Source organism: Myotis daubentonii, chromosome 5, assembly GCF_963259705.1.
Source record: "Myotis daubentonii chromosome 5, mMyoDau2.1, whole genome shotgun sequence".
Taxonomy (NCBI): domain Eukaryota; kingdom Metazoa; phylum Chordata; class Mammalia; order Chiroptera; family Vespertilionidae; genus Myotis; species Myotis daubentonii.
The window spans coordinates 35,688,147-35,708,242 of NC_081844.1; the positions used below are offsets into that span (position 1 = coordinate 35,688,147).

The 20,096-nt window shown below is 37.1% G+C and overlaps 1 protein-coding gene across 5 annotated transcripts in view; it reads left to right on the top strand.

Annotated features, from left to right (window-relative positions):
• The window catches only part of FZD3 (frizzled class receptor 3), a 106,334-nt gene that overhangs the window by 65,327 nt on the left and 20,911 nt on the right, over positions 1 to 20,096 (top strand). The gene's annotated exons all lie outside the window — the stretch shown is intronic.

Below are 20,096 nucleotides of genomic sequence, written 5' to 3' on the forward strand. Positions count from 1 at the left end.
AGACTCCATCAAAAACCTAGATTTAATAAATGAATTTGGCCATGTAGCAGAATACAAAATTAACACCCAGAAATCTATGGCTTTTTTGTACACCAACTAGAGGCCCGGTGCATGGATTTATGCACTAGTGAGGTCCCTTGGCCTGGCTTGCACCCTCTCGCAATCTGGGACCCCTTGGGGGATGTCAGACTGCTAGTTCTGCCTGCTGCTCCTGCTCATCCTGACCCTGCTGCGGGCTTGTGCCCAGTCAGTCCTGATTGGGAGAAGCTCACGCTGCCACAGCAGCGCTTGCCAGCTGTGAACCCTACACCTGACTCCCATTGGTCAGCTGACTGACCACCAGGGGGCAGCTCCTGCGTGATGCGTCTGCCCCGTGGCAGTCAGTGTGCGTCATAGTGACTGGTCCACCAGTCATTCAGTTGTTCTGTCACTTAGGCTTTTATATAGATAGGTAATGAACTCTCAGAAAGAGAACATAAGGACCTAAATAGACACCTTTCAAAAGAGGACATTCAGAAAGCCAAGAGACATATGAAAACATGCTCAAAGTCACTAATCATCCGAGAGATGCAAATCAAAACAACAATGAGGTACCATCTCACACCTGTCAGATTGGCTATCATCAACAAATCAACAAATGACAAGTGCTGGAGAGGATGTGGAGAAAAAGGAACACTCGTGCACTGCTGGTGGGAATGCAGACTGGTGCAGCCACTATGGAAGACAGTATGGAGTTTCCTCAAAAAACTCAAAATGGAACTCCCATTTGACCCTGTGATCCCACTTCTAGGAATATATCCCAAGAAACCGGAAACACCAATCAGAAAGGATATATGCACCCATATGTTCATAGCAGCACAATTCACCATAGCTAGGATCTGGAAACAGCCTAAGTGCCCATCTGTAGATGAATGGATTAGAAAACTGTGGTACATCTACACGATGGAATACTATGCTGCTGTAAAAAAGAAGGAACTCTTACCATTTGCAACAGCATGGATGGAACTGGAGAGCATTATGCTAAGTGAAATAAGCCAGTCAATGAAGGAAAAATACCACATGATCTCAATCATTCATGGATAATAGAGACCATTATAAACTTTTGAACAATAATAGATACAGAGGCAGAGCAGCCTCAAACAGATTGTCAAACTGCAGCGGGAAGGCCGGGGAGGTTTGGGGGGCAGGAGGGAGGAGGGTAAGAGGTCAACCAAAGGACTTGTGTGCATGCATATAAGCATAACCAATGGACATAAAACACTGGGGGGTAGGGGAGGCCAGGGGACTGTCAAGGGTGGGGGGAAAAAAAGGGACACATATGTCATACCCTTTGTAATACTGTAAGCAATAAAAAAAGAGAGAGAGAAACATAAAAAAGCAATCCCATTTACCATTGCAAAAAAAAAAAAATTAAGATACCTAGGAATAAACTTAACTAAGGAGGTAAAAGACCTATACTTGGAAAACTAGGATATTGAATTGAAAAAACAAGTAGAGGAAGACATAAACAAATGGAAGAATATACCGTGTTCATGAATTAGATGAATCAAATTCATTAAACTGTCCAAACTACCTAAAGCAATCTATAGATTTAATGCAATCCCCATTAAAATACCAATGGCGTATTTCACAGACCTGGAACAAACTCTCCAAAAATTCATATAGAATAAAAAAAGACCTTGAATAGCCACAGCAATCTTGAGAAAAAAGAACAAAGTTGGAGGAATCACAATACCAGATATCAAGCTATATTACAAAGCCACTGTTGTCAAAACTGCCTAGTACTGGCACAAGAACAGACATATAGACCACTGGAACAGAACAGAGAACCCAGAAATTGACCCAAGCCATTATACTCAATATTTGACAAAGGAGGCAAGAGCATACAGTGGAGTCAAGACAGTCTCTTCAATAAATGGTGTTGGGAAGATTGGACAGATACATGCAAAAAAATAAAACTAGACCACCAACTTATACCATACACAAAAATAAAATGGATAAAGGACTTAAATGTAAGATGGGAAACCATAAAAATCTTATAAGAATCCATAAGCATCAAAATATCAGACATATGTTGTAGCAGTATCTTTACCAATACAGCTCCTAAGGCAGTGATGGCGAACCTTTTGAGCTCAGCGTTTCAGCATTTTGAAAAACCCTAACTTAACTCTGGTGCCGTGTCACATATAGAAATTTTTTGATATTTGTAACCATAGTAAAACAAAGATTTATATTTTTTATATTTATTTTATATATTTAAATGCCATTTAACAAAGAAAAATCAACCAAAAAAATGAGTTCATAGGTTCGCCATCACTGTCCTAGGGCAATGGAAACTAAGGATAAAATGGGACTATATCAGAATAAAAAGTTTCTGCACAGCGAAAGAAGCCATTAACAAAACAAGAAAGCTCACTGCACGAGAGAACATATTTGCCAATGTTATATCCAATAAGGGCCTAATCTCCAAAATTTATAGGGAACTCATACATCTTAACAAAAGGAAGATAAAACAATCCAATCAAAAAATGGGCAAAGGACTTAAATAGACACTTTTCAAAAGTGGATATACGGAAAGCCAAGAGACATGTGAAAACATGCTCAAAGTCACTAATCATCCAAGAGATGCAAATCAAAATGACAATGGATACCATCTCATACCTCTCAGAATGGCTATAATCAATAAATGAGTTATTGGTAAAGTTAATTAGAATCTAAATTGCTTAACATTCCTCATGCCATTTTTTTAAATGGTTTTTCTAGTTTAGAATGTCTTTATAAAATATATTTGTATTGATTTCAGAGAGGAAGGGAGAGGGAGAGGTAGAAATAACAATGTTGAGAATCATTCATCAGCTGCCTCCCGCATGCCCCCTACTAGGGATCGGGCCTGCAACCCAGGCATGTGCTCTGACTGGGAATCGAACCATGACCTCCTGGTTCATAAGTCAGTGCTCAACTACTAAGTCACACTGGCGAGCCTCATTGCCATTCTTGAATTTAAAAGAAAGAATTATTGTAAGAAGGTAATCTCTGTGTTTGGGAAAGAAAATGAGATTATTTGCAAATGTGCAGTTTGTTATTTTATGATTTCCTCTAACAAAAGAAAAGCTTGGGAATTGAAATCCTAATTTACTATACTTCTTTTTACAGGGTTGCAAATAAATTAGAGGGCCAATGATGAAAGATGATAAACTCAGCAAAAGGAAGATACACAGATATAGAACTAGGAATGAATTATATCTAGTTAAAGAAACAAATTACTTTTTTGCTTTATTTTCAGAACTGTTGCCTCCCTGAGAGGAACAAACTATATTGTAATTGTAGGAGCCTTCACTTCCTTTTTGTCCTTTCTTTTTAAAAGGTATTATAAATATTTCTGACATACAGATATGAATAAAGAATGATACTGTACATTGAACATCAATAGATCTACCATCCATTTAATAAAGAAACCACTAACAAAACACCATTTCCTCCTTTGTGATCTAACCTCCCCATAAACTATCATTCCGGATTATATCTTTATCCATATATTTTTTCCTAAATAATATATATTAGTTTAAGTATTTTAAAACTTTCGAGTGTCAAAGCTGTATATATTTTTTGCAGCTTGCTTTTGTCGTTTATTTGTGAGATTTGTCTATGGTAATATGTGTAAAGTTTATTTGCTTTCTCTGATTTTTAGTATTGTATGAATATATCACATTTGTTTGTTTTACTCTCAGTGGCTATTTAGATTATACCTTGTTTTTCTTCTCTTAGAAATAATGCTGCTATGAATACTTTTGTGTGTCGATATGAGTTTCTCTATAATATATACATAAAAACGGAAATGTTGGATCATAACGTGTGAATCTTCAACTTTACTAGATGTTGCCAAATTGCAAGTTGTTTAACCAATTTAGAACCCCATATGAACAAACAGTTTTCTCATTGTTCTACATCCTCATCATCAGTTGGTGTCATCAGATTTTTTTAATTTTTGCCCATTATATGCACAATCCTCATTGCTATTTAAATTTGTATTTTCCTGATTACTGGTGAGATTGAACTTCTTATGTTTATTAGCTATTTCAATTTCTGTAAATTGCTTATTTACAAACAAATTCTGGATTATAATTCTTTGTTTTGTGCATTATAGAGATTTAGCTTGGCTTTTCAGTTTTTAAATCACGCCCTTTAATCAGCAGAAGTTTAAAATGTTAATGTATATATTATTTATCCATCTTTTTCTTGTTTTTATAAATTATATGTTATTTAAGAATTCTCTACCCCAGGGTCATAAAAAATACTCTTGCAGTTTTAAAGTTTTGCTTTTCAGGTGTGGGTTTTTCATCTATATAATTTATTATATCTGGTGTGAGGATGAAATACTATTTTTAAAATATGTAGATATATAGTTAGCACTATTTAATGACTAGTTCTTCCTTTCTCTAGTAAACTATAATGTGCCTCATATATCAAGTTTCCATATGTGAAACTTATTTCGCTCTTCTTTACCATGGTCTGTTTTCTGTCTTTGCTTAATCTCCTATCATTGTCTTAATTATAATAGCATTATAGTAGATCAAGTAGGACTTTTCAAAAGAGGATAAAAGTAAAGGCAGATAAAGCAATGTAGTGTAATAAGTGCACAAAATATGGAATCAGAAGACCTCCATTCTAGAACTACTGTTACTTACCTAGATGACAGACCTCCATTCTAGAATTACTGTCACAGACTGATCAATTGTTTATTTTTATGTGACTTTGATGACCACAGGCTCAGTTGAGCTAACATTTTGTAATGAATCTATTTTTTAAAATGAAAGTAAACCTAATGCAATATGTGTCTCCATTAGTAAAGTATAGATGCTACTTGATAGGGAAAGAAGCCAAGAACTTTGCCAACCTGATTCAAAGCCAAAGTCTCAGAAACAAGAATTGAATGTAGGCCGCCACAATAATCATAAAAATGCCCTTGATGGGTTTCTTTTTTCACACTGCTTTTTCTCCTTTAGCACGAATAATTTTTTCTATTTAATTAAAAAGAATTTTCAAACCCCAGGGTCTTTGATGGATTCTAGATCTAAATTGAAAGAGTAAAACATGGAAAATACTTTCCATATTGTGGTTGAATAAAGTCATATTGCAAAATTCTTTTGAATAAAATTAGTGATGTTAGTGGAGATCAGTTGTTTAGAAGATGGTGAATGTAGGCTGTTCACAGCTAGCCAGACCTTTGTAGGGAAAGGACAGTAAGACATAGGGCTTACAGTGAGTACTGGTAGTCTCCCTTCTCTGCCTGGCTTCCCTACAGTTCCCAATAAATAGATCAGAGAAATATATCAGGTGAGTTTTTTCCATTGTTACAGTGATATATTTTAACATTAACAGGAATATAGTGTTTTTAAAGGATAATTATAAGAGTTTTAAAGTTTCTCACTTGTCCATTTTAATTATACAAAGAACTAAGATGTTTAGTGGGGGGTTTTCTCAAAAAAAATATAGGCATTTAGTTCATTATAAGGTTATTGTAAAATAAAAACTGAACACCGTATTCCTTTATTTAAATATTTTCCTTTAGTGAGCTTTGCCTTTATACCTAGTATATATCCTGCTTTAAATCAGAACTGACTGAATTTGTTTGGGGAGGGGTTCTTATGTAATTTATAAATCGATAATCATGCACTCCTTTCTCTTCTAAGGGAAATGAGGTTTCTTCATTTATAAGGGAAACCTCCTTTTCTTATAGCAAGGTTGACCATTTTTCCCCAGTGTCATAGCCCTCTGGCTCCAGTACTCTTTGCCTAAATGGCATGTTCACAAAACAGGTGTTGCTTGAGTTGCTTTCTCACTGTATCTCTACCACGGGCAGGTGCTGACTTGGTTACCCTGGAATTTTGGCTTTGACCAGAACTTCATAATACAAACTGTTCCAACCCTCTGTTTTCTAATTCTTTTTACTCTCTTGCCAAATAGAAGGCTTTGATTGTTGGTGTTATTGCTGATCTTGTTTTGAGCACTCCTCTTTAATTCAAGCACTTCTATTATATAGACAGTATTTCTAATTTATGAAAAAAAATGCAGTTTAAAACACTATAGAAGCAACAACATACGGTTTCTCACCTAGGCTCTCTTTCTCTTCCTTCCCCTTTTTCTGGATAACCTTTTATTCCCATGTTTTAGACTAAATAGCACAACTTTGTTTCTGAGTTCCAGACATTATTTATTTACATGGTATTTTAATTTGGAAGTCTACAAGGCATTTCCAACATAACATATCTAGAATAGAACTTCATTTTTCTTCTTAAACCTTCTTCCTACATCCTGTCTCCAGTTCTTCCCCATTCTGTAAACACTGTCATTCACAAGTTGGCTCAGATTCAAATTTGGAGCCATCTATGAGTCTTCTTACTCACATCACACATAATTCATTAACTTCTCACCATCTCCATTTCTACCTTAGTCCAAGCTGATATTTTCACTGTGGCCTTCTAGTTCATCTGCTTGCTTTTCTTTTTGTGTTCCTTTACAATTTATTTTCAACACAGTAGCCAGGGTGATCTTTAAAAAAAGAGAGAGATTATGTTGCTTCTTCAAACAAAACCCTCTAACGGCTCCCTACTACCTTTAGAATAAAAAACATAATTTTTACTATTGCCTGCAGCGTCATATATAGGGATGAGCAAAAGTAGGTTTACAGTGCATTATGACATTCCTTTGAGTAAATAAAGCTGTAATAATCATAACTGCATGTCTTTTTCCATATGAATAACTGTAAACCTACTTTTGTCCACCCCTGTAAAATTTGGCCCCTATCTACTTCTTTGACTTATTTTCTACAATTCTCTCCTTTTATGCTCAGCTCTAGCCATCTTTGTCTCCTTGTTGTTATTCTTCAGAGATAACAATGGTTGTTGCTGCTCCTTCCATTTGAAGTACTCTTACTACAGAATATACTCCAGATTTCTGCTTAAATGTCACGTCTTTGGAGAGGCCTTTTCTGACCACTTCGACTTGAAATACCTGCCCCATACACAATATCACATACCAAACGCTATGCCCTAGCCTGCTTTATTTCTGAGTTTATTACTACCTGAAATTACTAGATTTCTTTATTTCTTTGTTTATTGACAGCATTCCATACTAATTCCTTTCCCTACCCCTCCCTAGAATGTAAGCACAAAAGAGCAGGGAATTTTTAAACTTATTTACTGGTATAACTCTTGTACCAGGACATAGAGGCACTATTTAAGTGACTGAATTAATTAGCTATGTGACCTTGAGCAAACTGATTTGTTTTCCCCAGACTGATTCCACATATGTAAATAAGGGGGTTAGATTGTGTAATATCTCTGAAGAAGAGAATTTTAGAGTGTAGATGGTTAGTCAGTTCACCGCCCCCTGTTTTATATGAAATTTGACTAAGGTTACATTGTTTATTTTTAGGCCAATGCTCTTTTCACATCACACAATTCCTCTAATCCTTTGCTCAACTCTAATTAAATCACCCACTATACTTCTTTGATTACAGTTTTACTAGTTTTTTTTTTTTTTAATTAAATCTTTATTGTTCAGATGATTACATTTGTTCCTTTTTTTTCCCCCCATAACTCCCCTCCTCCCAGTTCCCGCCCCACCCTCCGCCCTCACTCCCCACCCACTGTCCTCATTCATAGGTGCACGATTTTTGTCCAGTCTCTTCCCACATCTCCCACACCCCTTTCCCCCCCCAAGAATAGTCAGTCCATTCCCTTTCTGTGTCCCTGATTCTATTATAATCAACAGTTCATTCTGTTCATCAGATTATTTATTCACTTGATTCTTAGATTCACTTGTTGATAGATGCATATTTGTTGTTCATAATTTGTATCTTTACCTTTTTCTTCCTCTTCCTCTTCTTAAAGGATACCTTTCAGCATTTCATATAATCCTGGTTTGGTGGTGATGAACTCCTTCAGCTTTTCCTTATCTGTGAAGCTCTTTATCTGACCTTCAATTCTGAATGATAGCTTTGCTGGATAAAGTAATCTTGGTTGTAGGTTCTTGGTATTCATCACTTTGAATATTTCTTGCCACTCCCTTCTGGCCTGCAAAGTTTCTGTTGAGAAATCAGCTGACAGTCGTATGGGTATTCCCTTGTAGGTAACTGAGTTTCTTTCTCTTGCTGTTTTTAAGATTCTCTCTTTATCTTTTGCTCTTGGCATTTTAATGATGATGTGTCTTGGTGTGGTCCTCTTTGGATTCCTTTTGTTGGGGGTTCTCCGTGCTTCTTGGACCTGTAAGTCCATTTCTTTCACCAGGTGGGGGAAGTTTTCTGTCATTATTTCTTCAAATAGGTTTTCAATATCTTGCTCTCTCTCATCTTCTGGCACCCCTATAATTCTGATGTTGGTACGCTTGAAGCTGTCCCAGAGGCTCCTTACACTATCCTCGCATTTTTGGATTCTTTTTTCATTTTGCTTTTCCGGTTGGATGTTTTTTGCTTCCTCGCATTTCAAATCATTGACTTGATTCTTGCGCTCCTCTGGTCTGCTGTCGGGCGTCTGTTTAATATTCGTTATTTCAGTCCGTGTATGCTTAATTTCTAGTTGGTTCCCCAATATAAGATCGAGGGTCGCATTAGTTTTCGTGTAGATCTCATTAAGTTTATCGGCAGCTTCTAAACAGTTCTTGAGAGACCTTAAAAGTGTGGTTCTGAACTCTATATCTTCCATTGACAATTTTGTCCTGTTTCTTTGTCTCCGCATTTTGTTATGCTTCCTTGGTGCACCCCCTAGTGGTCTTTGTTCGCAGTCTTATAGATAAATCTTGATTGTTGTAGATAATTCCAGGGAGGGTTTGACCTCCAGGCCAAGTGGCTATGAGAATCAGCTGTGTCAGCAGTGAGAGAACTTCTGTCCTCTAGGGAGGTGCTAATCTAGCCTTTGCCTGAGGCTATCCGGCAAATGCCTCTGTGCAGGGCTTGGGCGGGGCGGGTCGCACAGGATCAACAGGGTGGGCCGGAGAGAGCAGTTATGGCGGCTCTCAGTCCTGTCCCCAGGGGCTCTGCCTCTCTGAGTCCCAGCACCCGCTGCAAAGCTCGGAGAGAAAGCTGCACTCGCTCTGACCGAAGCCAGACAGTCCCGCTTCTCCCGTTTGAGTCTGGGTCCCTAAAGACTCGCCTGGATCTGGTGCTCAGAGTCTGCGACTCCCTCCCGATGGAAAACGCCAACCGCGCCCTCCGCCGCCAGCCCGCTCCGCGCACTCCGCACCTCAGAATTTGACTTCAGCACTGCGCCTCCTCTGAGTGTCCGTGTGCGTTTCTCTTTCCTCCTAGTTGTAGGACTTCCACTCAGCCAGCGTTCCTGTGGTTCTGGGTGGTGTCCCTTCTGTTTTTTGGTTACACTTTTGAAGTAGTTGTTCAAAGCAGCAAACTCCGGCGTTAACCTATGCCGCCATCTTGGTTCTCCAGTTTTACTAGTTTTAATTTTTAGGTTCTTGGCCTCTTCATCTTCATTAAGCGACATTATCTAAGTTTATGTAAGCTATGTCTTTACATTTACAAATAAGTTTCTTCAATCAGTCACTGTGTTAACACTATTTATTGAGTATAAGCAGACATGATTTGAAGCATGCTTCTCAATGATCAGATTCTTCCCCTTATCTCCATCCACTTTTATAGGAACTTACTGTGTTTTGTTTTTGTGTGTTGTTATTTTTTGTGTGTGTGAGCCAAAAATAACGTGTACAATCATGGTTAACATGTGTACTTTAACTGGGAAGATAGATTTTTAAATCATGGAAAAGAAAAGAACTTTTAGAACACAATTTGATATAATAAAAACTCGTCTCTAATTCCCCTAGGAAATGTTTCAAGATTATTAGATCATAGGCTATTAGGATATACCTTGGAATTTAAATATTCTAACCCAGTGATTCACCACCTTTTTTTGGCCATGCCCCACCTAAGCATCTCTAAAATCCTGATCCCCCCCCCCCCACCCCCCGTGACATATAATTCTTATTATTCAAAAAGTGAACTCCTACTCACATGGAGGAAGCCTAGAAGGCCATTAACTTGGTCTAAACAAGCTTCCAAAGAACATGGTATCCATGAAAGAGAAATATAAAAGAACAAAAGGACAGTTGAAATACTGAGGAAGAAATCACTAAGAAATTATAAAGTTTAAAAACATACAATAGAGAACTGAAATGCATAAATATGTCACAATATATATTTATATACTGTATATGAGGCCCCTAGAACCTTAAGAAATGCAAAAAATTCACTGTGTTAATAACTCATTCTTGAATCGCCCCCCTTAAAAATCAAATTGCCCCCCTATGGGGTGTGTGCCCCACCTTGGGAACCACTGTTCTAACCCCTTAATTTTCAGATGGGGAAATTTAAGTATATAGCAGCATAGGAAACAGTGGAATAAACAAAGATAAATAGTTCCTTATTTGAGGACTTCTCAGAGCCTTTCATTTATGAATGTGCATGTGAATCTCCAAGGAAGGATTATATTAAAATTTTATTTTACCACAATATCTTATTATGGATTATCTTTTAATAGTATCTTTTGGGACAGTAGCTCCATGTACCCCATGTTTGAGTATTTGTTAGGTGTTAGGCACAGTTCTAAGTACCTTATATGTTTCAACCCATTAGATATGCTGCATATATTTTTTTGTATTTTTAGTTTTTATGTTTTTTATTGACTTTAGAGCAGTGGTTCTCAACCCTCCTAATGCCGTCACTCTTTAATACAGTTCCTCATGTGGTGACCCCCCAATTTCATTGTTACAAATTGAACATAATTAAAGCATAGTGATTAATCACAAAAACAATATGTAATTATATGTGTGTTTTCCAAAGGTCTTAGGCGACCCTGTGAAAGGGTCATTCGACCCCCCAAGGGGTCGCGACCCACAGGTTGAGAACCGCTGCTTTAGAGAGAGGGAGAGGGAAAGAAACATTCGTTTCTGTCTGCTAGAGGCAGGAAGATGAACTTGGAGGGGAAGAGAGAAACATCTGTCGGTTGCCTCCACCCTTCCTCCTTACCCCCCAGTTGGGATCGAACCCATGATCTTTTGGCTTACAGGATGACATGCTAACCAACTGAGCCACACCGGCCAGGGCTATTTGTTCTTTCTTAACTTTATGTGAAAATCTGCCTTAAGAACTAATGTGCCATAACAGAGAATGTAAGGTAGTCACAAGATGGGGTGTGTGTGTGTGTGTGTGTGTGTGTGTGTGTAAATCCAGAATATAAGTCCTGGGCGTTGATTCATTTATAATTTATCATAATGTTCTTTCATCTAGCTGATCATTAATTTATTTATTTAGCTTGCTTTAGATACTTAAAATATTCACTGTACACTATATATTAAATAGCAATATAATTGTTTTAGTTTTTAAAAAATACCTTTGTGCCCTGACTGGTTTTTGCTCAGTGGTTGGAGTGTCGGCCTGCGGACTCAAGGGTCCAAGGTTCGATTCCGGCCAAGGACATGTACCTTGGTTGCGGGCATATACCCAGTGGGGAGTATGCAGGAGGCAGCTGGTCGATGTTTCTAACTCTCTGTCCTTCTCCCTTCCTCTCTGTACAAAAATCAATAAAATATATTTAAAAAATTGTATTGTATTGAAATCATTGTATTGATTTCAGAGAGGAAGGCAGAAGGAGAGGCAGAAACATCAATGATGTGAATCATTGATCAACTGCCTCCCGCATGCCCCCTGCTGGGGATCAAGCTGGCAACCTGGGCATGCTCCCTGACCTGTGATTGAACCGGGACCTCTTGGTTCCTGGGTCCACACTCAATCATTGAGCCACACACCCACTCAGTATAATTTTTGATAACTTATTGGAGTAATTTATTTGTAGAACATTTATTGGTACCTACTATAATCCATTTACATTGCATCACAGTGTATCACCCAAACTGTTGTCACTCCATTAATACAGTAAAAGTTTTCCTGGTTAAATATGTTTTGTAAATGTTGATTGTCCTATATAAGGAAAGGGTAATATGCAAATCAACCGAAAGGCAGCACAACCACAGGGGGAGTACTGCTCAGCCAGAAGCTGGCTTACGGCTGGCGAGTGCAGCGTTGGTGGCGGGAGCCTCTCTCGCTTCCGCAGCAGCACTGAAATTGTCCAGCTGACGGCTTAGGCCCGCTCCCCCTAAGCCAGTGATGGCAAACCTATGACACGCGTGTCAGAGGTGACACGCAAACTCATTTTTTTGGTTGATTTTTCTTTGTTAAATGGCATTTAAATATATAAAATAAATATCAAAAATATAAATCTTCGTTTTACTATGGTTGCAGATATCAAAAAATTTCTATATGTGACACAGCACCAGAGTTAAGTTAGGGTTTTTCAAAATGCTGACACACCGAGCTCAAAAGGTTCGCCATCACTGCCCTAAGCCATCAGTTGGACACCCCCTGAGGGCTCGCGGACTGTGAGAGGGCACAGGCTGGGCTGAGGGACCCCCCCCCCCCCCCCAGTACATGAGGCGTCTAGTATACATATAATTTTCTCCACTTTAAAATATTCCTAAATGTCAAAAAAAAGTTACTGTAAAGCATGCTCAGAAGAAGAACATACCTCCCCATCAATATAACCACCATTTACATTTTTCTGTATATTTTTGTAACATTTTGGTAGCTACTCTTTGGAAACATACACCCTCCTGCCTCTAGCCAATGAATCACATTTCTTGGCCTTATGTAGTCCCTTTCCTTGAATTGGTCTGGCTCAATGACTTTTTAAAAATATATATTTTTTTATTCATTTCAGAGAGGAAGGGAGAGAGGGATAGAAACATTAATGATGAGAGAGCATCACTAATTGGCTGCCTTCTGCACGCCCCCTACTGGGGATAGAGCCCACAACCCAGGCATGTGCCTCTGACTGGAATTTAAACCAGGACCCTTCAGTCCGCAGGCGGATGCTCTATCCACTGAGCCAGACCGGCTAGGGACGATTCAATGACTTTTGATTAGTACAATGAGCAGAAGTGGTTCTTCTAAGGCTAAGTCTTAAGAAGTTTTGCAGCTTTTGCCAAATTTTCTTAGAATGCTTGCTCTGGGAGAAACCAGCTTCTAGTAAGAATTCAGACTACTCTGAAACCACAAGATGTGTGCAATCCCAAGCTATATGGACAGGCTGCATGAAAGGAGGGTGGGAAGGAGAGAGAAATTCCCAGCCAGCTCCTACCTTTTCCAGCAATCCTAGCTGAGATGTCAGACATTTGAGTGATAAAGCCATCTTATATGGCTGTCCAGCTCAGTGTTACTTTCAGATGATTCTAGGCCCAGCTGTCTTCTGACTGAAGCTACACTGAAAACACAAGTGAGTGTAATGCAGCTGAGTCCAGTCAATACACAGAACTATCAGAGGTAAAAATAAATTCTTGTTTTAAGCCATTAAGTTTTGGTGTGGTTTCTTACACAGCAGTAGATAACCAGAACAATGTTTATGCATATACTAGCAAGTACATTCCTTTTCCCCCTCTTTTTTACTCAAATGGCAGTTACTATACACACTTCTCCCCCTTTTTTGTCATTTAATAATGTATCTTGAAAATCAGTATCTAAAGAGAAAAGGCTTCCTCATTTTTTATGACACTGATTAGATAAACCACATTGTTTCTGATATTTTACTATTATTATAATCTGTGTACATACATCATTTCACCTATATAAATATATATATATGAATATATATCTATAGCATAAATCCTTAAAATAATTGCTTGATCAAAGGGTATGACTTTTATTAAGATATAGTTGACATAAAATAACTTCACAAATGGCAAACTTTTGATAAATATTGCCAAATTGTCTTTTATAGAGGTTGCATGAACTTGTATTTTCATCTGCAATATGCAAGAGTGTATTTCTCCACACATTTGCTAATATAGTGTGCTATCAGACTTTTGGATCTTACCTATCTGATAGGCTAAAAAATAAAATTACTATGTAATTATAATTTTTAAAAAACTGAGTGAAGTTGAGCTCATGTTTGTATTTAAATTTCTATAAACTATCCATATATTTTACCTATTTTTCTTTAGGTGGTGGATTTTTTCTTATTTGTATTTCTTTATTAAAATTAGCCCTTTATCTCTTATAATGTTTGCAACAACTTTATCTGCTTTTTTATTGTCTTTTGGTTGTTATGTTATGGAAATTATGGCCATATAAAATGTTGGTATTTTATTTTTGTATCTTCACTTTTATGATAGGTTTATTTATCTCTACTTTTATGGCTTTTACATTTTGTGTCATAGCTAGACAATTATTCTCTACCCTGAGAGTAAAGCTTTCATCTTGAACTTCATGGTTTCTTTTTGGTTTTTGTTTTTTTACATTTGAATTTTTTATCTGATAGGAATTCATCTTAGTATGAAATATGGTATGTGATCAGTAGGTTTATATTTTTTCCCAGGTTTTTACTGTTTTGGTAATATGAATTGGAAGAAGAAATATTAATGCCACCTGGGAGAAACCTGACCAAAGAAGTCTGAAATATATAGTAAATGCCCCCCCCCTTTTTGTTAATTTTAGATGCTAAACTTCTAAGTATCATGATTTAAAAAGAAATTTTATGCTCTTATTTCTAGAACTAGAGGCCCGGTGCATGAAATTCATGCATGGGGGTGGGGAGGGTGTCCCTCAGCCTGGCCTGCACCCTCTCGCAATCCAGGACCCCTGTGGGATCAGGCCTAAACTGGCAGTCAGACATTCCTCTCGCAATCCAGGACTGCTGGCTCCTAACCGCTCGCTTGTCTGCCTGCCTGATCGCCCCTAACTGCCTCTGCCTGCCTGCCTGATCACCCCTAACCACTCTGCCTGCCTACCTGATGCCCCTAACTGCTCACCTGCCTGCCTGATCGCCCCTAACTGCTCACCTGCCTGCCTGATCGCCCCTAACCACTCGCCTGCCTCCCTGATTGCCCCTAACTGCCTCTGCCTCAGCCCCCGCACCCGGGACCCAGGCTTCCCTACCTCTGGCCAACCGGGACCCAGGTGGCTTCACCTGGGCCGGCCGCAGGCGCCGGGGCCCAGCTTTGTCAGGAAGGACGTCCTGAAGATGTCTGGTCTGTCTGGTATAATTAGCATATTACCCTTTTATTAGTATAGATGAGGGGAGGAAACATTTTTGCTTTCTTATGTGACTGAAAATGTGCAGTATGAAGTGCCTCAAAAAAATTTTTTTACCTTGAAAAGGGGAAAATTTTTTTTCTAGATGCCTATCTAGAATTTATTTATTGAATAATTAATTCATCTTTTTTTAAATAGTTTGAAATGTCACATAAAATACTAAAACTTCTATGGCCCAGAATTACACAGTTTTCTTATAGCTTATTGATATATTTCTCTCCTCTTTCAGCATTTTTCTGTAGAAATGTTTGTTTTTCTATATGAACTTTAGAATCATCTTGTTTAATTCCCAGTTGACTCTGTTGGCATTTTTATTGGAATTGTGTTAAATTTAATGACTAAATCAAGGAGAATTTGCATTTTTTAATGCTGATTCTAGTTATCCACAAACATGTTTTATAAGCATTTTAAAGCTTCTTCTAATGCATCACTCATTATTCTTATTAAATTTATTCCTTGGTGTTTTGTCCCTTTTGTTGTTAACATGGAAGTATTAGTTTGCTAGGGCTGCCAAAACAAGATACACAGACTGGGTTGCTTAAACACAGTTATGGAGGTTGGAACTCCAAGATCAAGGTACCAGCACAAGATCAAGGTGCCAGCACAGTTGATTTCTCTGAGGCCTCTCTTCTTGGCTTTGGCTGCTGACCCTTTTACGCTTTCTTCACATGTTTTTTTTTTTCTGTGTGCGTTCATCCCTGTGTCTATGTGTCCAAATTTCCCCTTCTTGTAAGGACATCAGTCCCATTGATTTAAGGCCCACCTATAAAATTTCATTTAATCCTAATTACCTTTTAATTTATTTTTTATTGATTTCAGAGAAGAAAGGAGTGGGGGAGAGAGAGAGAGAAACATCAATGATGAGAGAGAATCATTGATCGGCTGCTTCCTGCACACCCCTCACTGGAGATTGAGCCTGCAACCCGGGCATGGGCCCTGCCAGGAATCAAATCATGATCTCTTGGTTTCATAGGTCGATGCTCAACCACTGAACAACACCAGCTGGGCCTAATTACCACTTTAAAGACTCTATCTCCAAACAAATCACATTCTGAGGTACTGGGAGTTATGGCTTCAACATATGAATTTTAGGGGGACACAGTTCATTCCATAACAATGGCAAATAAAGAATTTTCTTTCTTTTACCTAGTAACTGTTAATTTGTATATCTGAAAGTGATTTCAGTATTTTATTTTGCACCTAGTCATATTGCTTCTGATTTATAATAGTTTTTACTTTATTCACTTAAAATTAGGTTATCTGTGCCCAGCCGACATGGCTCAGTGGTTGAGCGTCGACCTCGACATATGAACCAGGAGGTCACAGTTTGATTCCCAGTCAGGGCACATGCCCAGGTTGTGGACTTGACCCCCAGTGTGAGTCATGCAGGAGGCAGCCAATCAATGATTCTCTTGCATCATTTATGTTTCTATCGCTCCCTCCTTCTCCTTTCCTCTCTGAAATTAACAAAAATACATTTTTAAAAATTACATTATTTGTAAATAATCATTTTCTCCTCCTTTATAGTTTTTATACCTTTTTTTGTCTAATGCAGTTAGAACTATTGATACAAGGTTAATTAAGAGTAGTAAGAGTAGATCCTCGTATTCCTGACTTTAATGAGGCTAGTAACTTCTGGTGTTCCCATTAAACATGGTACTGTCTTTTGGAATAACATTGATTTATTTTGTCACTGTAAGGGCATATCTTCTATTTTTATTTTATTACAATGTTTAATAAATGGATATTTATTATAATTTAAAAAACAATTATGGGTAATTTTATCAAATTCCTTTTTGGCATACATAGAAATGATTGTATATGTTTTCTCTTTGATCCAATAATGTATCGAATATATAAATCAGTTTCCTAATATTGAACCATCCTTGCTTTTCTATATTTGGTTATGACATATTCTTTTTAAATTTATTTATTGATTTGAGAGAGAAGAAGGGGGGGGAGAGAGAAAGAAAGAGAAACACTGATTCATTTTACACTTATTTATGCATTCATTGCTTGATGCCTTGACTCCTGGATTGAACCCGCAACCCTGGTGTATTGGGGCTGAGCTACCTGGCCAAGGCTATGACATTTTCTTTGAATTTTCTGTTTGCATAAAAATTCATAAATGGGACATCTATAGATTTATTGTTTTATCAAATCTATTGAGTTAGGCACAATTTTATTCTTGCTTCTGGGGTCAGTTTTTTGTTTTTGTTTTTTACTCTCACCTCAGGATATATTTTCTATTGATTTTTTTTAGAGAGAGTGGAGGGAAGGAAGGAGAGGGGGAGGAGAGAGAGAGAGAGAAAAACAATGTGACAGACATCAATTGGTTGCCTCCTATCCGCACCCCAACTGGGGCTGGAGATCGAGCCTGCAACTGAGGTGTGTGCCCTTGACCAGGAATCGAACCCAAAACCCTTCATTATGTGGGCTAGCGTGCTAACCCTGAGCCAAATTGGCCAGGGCTATGCTTAGTTTTGTTTATATTTTCTTATTATTTGTTTTCATTCATTTCTAAGTTTATTTGCATGCAATTGAGCAAAGTAATCTCTTAATATTATTTTAGTTTTGTCTTTTGTAGCAGTTTACTTACCATTTCTGCGTGTGTGTATATGCACATGAATTCTTTTCTTTCCTTTGTTGTTGTTTTTTAAATATATTTTTATTGATTTTAGAGAGGAAGGGAGAGATAGAAATATCAATGACGAGAGAGAATCATTGATGGGCTGCCTCTTGGATGCCCCCTGCTGGGGATTGAGCCCACAACCCGTGCATGTGCCCTGACCTCCTGGATCATAGGTTGACACTCAACCACCGAGCTTCCCTATGTTGTTTTGATTGGGCTGCAGTGGTTTTCAACCTTCCTAATGCCGCAACCCTTTAATATAGTTCCTCATGTTGTGGTGACCCCCAATTTCGTTGTTACAAATTGAACATAATTAAAGCATAGTGATTAATCAAAAAACAATATGTAATTATATATGTGTTTTCTGATGGTCTTAGGCGACCTCTGTGAAAGGGTCGTTTGACCCCCAAAGGGGTCACGACCCACAGATTGAGAACCGCTGGGCTAGAGGATGGTTATTTATTATGTTTTTCAAATAACCAGCTTTGGGTTTATTAATTGATTTTGTCTTCTAATTTATTTATGTTATCTTTATTAATTCATTTGATTTCTTTTTAGGTTTACTTTATTGATAGATAATGCAATTAATATTCCTAGTTAGTCATTAGTCTATTAATTTGATTTATAGTTTCTTGTTCTACAGAAGTTTTAAGTTTTTAGTAACCAAAACTATCAGCCTTTTTCTTTTATAACTTCTTTGTTTCATATTACTCTTCTAAAAAGGCTTCACACCTTCCATTATAAAAATGCTTTATGATTTTCATAGATTTATGATTTTTTTTTAACTTTCTAGAATTTATTTTTCCTTGCTATTTGAGGTGGTGTTTAAATTATTTTGTTTCCAGGTAGATTGCCAACCATTCCTACATCACTTATTAAACAATCTATCTTTGCCTCATTTGTTTGAAATACTTATATACCTAACGTTTTATATCTTGTGAAAAATCCTATTGATCTTTTCAGATTATAGGATTATTTGGGGGGATAATTAAATTGACATCTTTAAAACATTGAGGATTTACATGTAGAAATATGGAATATTTCTCTGTTTACTTCAGTTTTTCTGTGTCCTTCAGTAAGGTTTTATCATTTTCTTACTAGGTTTATTACTAGGTGTCTTACAGTTTTTGTTAAGATTATAAATTAAATGGTTTTCATTATTTTTCTTATCTGGTTATTGATATATTTTGATTTTTCTATATTAATCTTGTCCAACTTAAGTTACTGAACCCTTTGACTGTTTCTGTTTGTTTTTTTAGTTGATTCTCTTGGATTTTCTAGATAGTCTTGTTGTCTCTTTGTTCCCAGTACTTACACTGTGTTTTTAAGTTTTGCTTCTGGCAGAATATCTCATTGACTCGACTTGGTCTTCCGGAATGGTTGCTCTATTCTTCTTAGCTCCAGAGGACAGAACTAGGACAGATAGGCAGAAAGCTAGAGAGAGCTATTTGAACATGGAAGAAAAGATGATTTGACAGTAGTAATGTCAGATAAAATACAATGTAAAGTGAAGAGTATCCATAAAGCAAAATAAGCAGCTAGAGCATTATTGAATTTACCTAACACCTCACATAGGCTTGAAAATAAAAACTGGCAAGATTAGAAAGAAAACTGATGAGTTCACAGTTATGTGAGAAATTTTAGCATACCTGTACTAAAATGGGTAGGTAAACAGAAAATTAGTCAAGAATATAGGGAAAATTTGAACAACACAACTGATGAAGTTGATCTAATACGTTTAGAAAATTTTGTACCCAGCAAATAAAGAATATGTGTTATTTTTTACCACACAAGGAATACTTAGAAAACTGTATGCTCAATCATAAAAGAAGTCTCCAAAATTTAAGGTAACCAGAATCTATAGACCAGATTCTCTTACCACAGTAATTAAACTTGAAACCAGCAATAAAAATAAATTTTTGAAAATCTAATCTGATTAGAAACTAGAAAATACACTTACAAGTAACTCATAGTTTAAAGAGGAAGCTTGAAAAGAGCTAGCAGAGTAAAGAATGAAGTAGGTAGATGGAAGAGCATATTAAAGATCATAATTTTTTTATATCGTGATGGCAAATGATAAGACTAGTAAAATTGGCCAGTATAGGTATTACTTGAACCTCTATTCCTATTTAGGGTTTATTTGGACATTAATACTATTTTTCTTTAGAAGACAGCCAGTGTGAGCTAATAAAAATATAAGACTCAAAATATATATTACAAATTTATAAATTTATTGTCAAATTTTTGGGAGTGTATTTTTCCATATAACCAGAAAATTAACTATAGAACTATTTAAGTGAAAACATCAAAATGTAG